Source organism: Cicer arietinum, chromosome 5 (genome assembly GCF_000331145.2).
Source record: "Cicer arietinum cultivar CDC Frontier isolate Library 1 chromosome 5, Cicar.CDCFrontier_v2.0, whole genome shotgun sequence".
Lineage (NCBI taxonomy): Eukaryota > Viridiplantae > Streptophyta > Magnoliopsida > Fabales > Fabaceae > Cicer > Cicer arietinum.
The window spans coordinates 30,514,802-30,519,825 of record NC_021164.2 but is presented as its reverse complement, the minus strand read 5'-3'; positions in this window follow the sequence as shown (position 1 = coordinate 30,519,825).

Sequence of the window (5,024 nt, the reverse complement as noted above, 5' to 3'; positions counted from 1 at the left end):
AAAGGAAAAAAGATTAAAAATTTTTTTTTTTTTTATAAATATATATATATATATATATATATATATATATATATATATATATATATATTATACTAAAATTCTATTATTTTTAAAAAATAGATCAAAGAGTAAAATATAATATTTATTATTTATATCGCTCATGTAATCTAATACTTATAAAACTAGCACATCATTTAAATATAAACCAGTTTAATATTTTGAACAAGTTTTTAGTTAAACTCAGTTTGGAACAAGTTCTTTCTAGAAAATAATTTTGAAATTCTTTTCACAACAATTTTCGACTTTTTTCGAGAAAAAAGTTTTTTATTTGTTAAAAAGAAATCATAAATTTTTCAGAAAAAAAATATTTTTTAGTTTTTATTCTAAAAAATTCTCCAAGAATAAAATGATTTAATTTTTTTTTTGAAAAAAACAGTTTCTATACTTTTTTTGAGAAAAATAAATTTTAAAAATTTTCTAAGAAAAAAAAATCTAAATGGAGTTTCAAAAAGTTTTAAAATTGTTAAACTGGTTTTTGAATTAATTTTGTTAACTTGTTTGTTTTAAATATGTGGTTCAATTCGTGAATCATTTAAAGGGTTTGGTGCAATGCAATCTAATTTATCAATATGGTCCAATTAACCATATATTTTGCACACCCCTAATTGTTGAGGGATATTTGGCTGAAGAAGCTTTGACTATTTGCTCAAGATATTTGCCTAAAAGTGAATAGAATGAGTTGAAAGTATGATAACAATGATTCTAAGCGAAGTAGATTCAAATGATTACTTTTCAAGTATTGAACGACCTTTAGGAATGAAGCAAAATGGTAAGTTATTTTCAATAGACTCAACATCAAAAACTCAAGCTCATCGATACATATTGGTCAATTGCAATGATATTAAAACATACATAAGGTACCATAACTGTTTATTGTTTATTCCCTACTTGTATACAAAACATATCTTTAAAGTTATTTTTAACAACTATGAGTGTTACCTTTGTAGAGAGTACGATGAATGTGTTAGTGGTCACACTAAAGAAGGAAACTGGATCAAGGCCAAAAGACAAGGTCAATATTTTAGTGAATGATTTAAAATTCAAGCCTTGGAAAATGATGTTTCAATTCACCTCAAAGCATTATCTAGAGATCCAAATGCTGCTGCAAAGAGGTTTTTAGGTTATCTCATCAATGGTTATAGATTTCACTATGAAACGTGATGGAAGGTGCAAAACTCAAAATTCTGGTATAGCTTTGGTTTCTTTGACCGAAAGTTTTGCAAGTTCTAAGGATGGAAATCCTAAAATAGATGTTGTCACTTACTATGGAGCGATTAATGACATAATTGAGTTAGACTATTATAGCCAACTCAAATTTGTGTTGTTTACGTGTAATTGGTTTGAGGATAAAGAAGACAAATATACATTTCTAAAACAAATGATACCAAAATGATCCATTTGTTCTGGTGTCTCAAGTTCATCAATGTTTTTATGTGCAAGATTCTTTCGATGAAAATAAACAATCTATTAGGAAAACTGTTCCTAGAGATCTGTTTAACATGGGTGACCAATCAAATGCTACAACTCAAGAAGAATATTTTGATGATCTATTTTATGATATTGGAAATTTAAATGCATGAAATAATGAAAGCGACCTCAATTGGGTTATGAAAGACATTCCAACAACAATGGTTGAGAAGCTTGCACATGTTATGAAGGATTTCGAAGACAAATATGATTATGATTTGGACGATGAAGAGCTATTGATCTATATATTTTATTTCTCCTTTTCAAAAAATGTTCTATTGGCTAATTATTCCTCTTACTGTTAGTATCTTGGTGCTATCATATTGGCTTATTTTTATATTCCTCTTACTATTTGGTTTATACTTTAAGTCTCAATAAATTAAATTGATATTATGTATCGACTAAAATATGTTTTTTTTATTGTCCTCTTACTAATATTTCATTTTTATTTCTACCAAAAATGAATAAGGAAGCAAGCGTAAAGAAAAATATTACAACTCAAGACCAAGGTGAAAGAAGTACTTCCAAGTTTGAAATACTTCAAGCAAGATCAAGCAATTAATTACTAAGGAGATCCAAAATCAAGTATGAAAGGATAATGAAAGGCATTTTTGTAACTAATGAAGATATGGTTGGAACCAAAGAACCCATTAGCAAGCAAAACAATCCACCAACAAAGAAAATAGTTAGTTCCAAGGGTACAGGGTTAGACAAGAAAATTCGAGGAGTCAAAAATCCTACAATTAAGAGTATACCTCAAGCATAATTCAAGTTATCAAATTTTGCAGCAATAGGTCAAACAAATATATCTTTAAATAGGGATCTTTGTTCAACAGAAAAGAAGTTTAACAATGTCAAGAAAATTTCAAATGAAGCATCAATGACTAGCAATCAATGATCAAGACAAAACCAAGATCCAAAAGATCCCATCATAAATCAAAGAAAATCACCTATGCAAAATCAAAAGCCAAAAAAAGTGTGGAGAATGAAGAAGTTCAATCACCAATGAGAAAGACATAAGGAAAAAATGACATTCAAGAACAAAACAAAAGGCCAAAAAAATGTTAGTGAATGAAGATGACGAGGTAATGACAAGTCAACAAAGTGCAACAAAGAAAACCAAAAGAATACCCTTGTGCAAATCAATTTTAATTCAAGATTTTCTTAAGGAAAATAATGAACTTGATGATGAAGAAGAGTTGGGAAATGATACAGGAGGTGAAGAGGAAGAATATGTCATGGAAGAAGAAAATGAAGACCAAGAGATGAAGATGACGAGCGTAATTGTAATGATCAAATATTAATTTGTCATATATATATATTTGACTCATCTTTGGGATTTTATCGTATCTTATATAAGTTTAATGTCAAAATAGGGACAACAAAGAAAAAAAACAAGGGGACCAACTCAGTACTTGAAAATACATTAAATTTTTTTTTGTATATAAGTCATCTTAGACAATGACAGAGAAGTGATATGATTTGATGATAAAGTTGTAACTGACTTGAGTTATTTCCTTGGCACTATCGCAAGGAACTCAACTTTTTGTCCCTTGATTTATAAAACTTTAAGAAAGTGTATAAAAATAACAAGGAATGTATATGAACTTATATTCAGGTATAAGAGTTTAATTTTAATATTTTATTTGACTGTCAAATAGTCATCACATGTTGATCACAATAATGATTTTCAAAGTAAATTTATTATTCCTGATAAAGGAAAGGAAGTTGTTTTTTATCGAATAAATGATGCATGGAGACATTACAAATGTTATATTAAGAGGACACATATTTTGAAATAATAAATCTTAAAAGAAAGGTTAAAAAATAAGTCTAAAAGCATATCATTTCAAGAAATTGTTGAAATATTGGAATAATAGTATCATCCAAGTAAGTGTGTACATACTTTACCGAAGAAATATTGGAATAATAGTATCAGCGAAGAAATGGAAAAATTTGATGAATAAATAGAGAATGTCATTGTATGTTTTTCCTTCTTATTATATATTTTTAATGTCTAAATTTTTAACTTTTAACATTAATTTTTTTTTTCTATCAAACTAAACTTCAAGATTCAATTCAAAACCCTAGTGAGTTTTGTGACAAAACTTTTCAATCATTGTTAAAGTCAAGAAAAGTCCAATAGAGCATGAGAAAAGTTTATAAAATTCTTATATGTGAGAACTATATTTTAGAAGAAACTCTTACCTCTTTGTAGTATCACAACAACAACCATAACTAAGCTTACCCAAATTAAACTTACTCACATCATTTTCCCAATCCCATAATGTATACTTTTCCTTACCAAAATTATTTTAATCAAGACATTTCAATGGAAACCAACCCCACCCCGATTAACATTTTTTTTTACCCAAACTCAATTAACATTATATTTAAAATTCAAATGGGACATTTATTTATCTTCATTAAAGTTTACAAACTTTCTACAATTCAAGTTCATTTTGAAATAAATCTAGCCACAACACTTACTATGTTTTTGTTATTCAAACAGGCTAAATATATTTGACATGAAAATTTCGTTTTCTTTTCCTTTTCTTAAAAAAAGTTGACATAAGACCACAAAATATTACAGAGTCCTCCTCGCTGCTAATTCAGTGTCAACAATCTCGATTTCTTTTTGAGACTCAATGAATTATCAATTACTCAAAATATAACACTTTAAACTTAAATTTCCAAGGTCGCATACTAACGCCATATAAATTAAGTTTTCACTTTAACTTTCTAAATACTTATCAATCATAAAAGTCATTTTACTTTCAAAATAAATACTCTAACTTTCAAGCATATTTACTTTTCCCAAACCATTTCTCAAAATCACCTTAATAGGTAACACTTAAATTCTTCTAATTCTAACAACTTCAACCATTTTAATAAAGTTTCTAATATCTAGTAAAACTCATTATTTGAAAACAACTCATTACATTACTCAAAGACATTTAAAAAAACTATTTTCTCCACCTTATGGTTTTTGATTTTGTGAGTGAAAAAGGAAGGGAAATGTTTCTTTGTTTCTTTCTAAACATCAACATAAACAAAAATCAAGAATGATTGAAGGATGAAACACAGAAAAAAAAAGGTCACATACTCCCCTCCTTTATACATACTTGCATTGCGGGTTTCAAGAAAGAAGAGAGGAAAAATATTTATCGCCTAATGATCCTTAATTCAATAGATTCCCCCTTAAAGTGTAAAATACTTTTGTAGTCGGAGTTCTTTAGATTGGAATCAAAAGTCTTGCGGAAACTCAAAAATGGAAGGAAAGTTTAGGATTTTAGAGAGAATGAGAGAAGTAGAAAATGAAGTTTGAAAAAAAATGAAAGTGATTGTGTTTGTTGATGATGAGATCGTGGGTTTAGGGTTTAAATTTAAATACAAGAGAAAATTTAATTTTTCCTTGCCATAAATAACTAAATTAATCTCCAAATATTTCTAACCATAAAAATTACTCACTACAAGTTATTGTCATTATCACATCA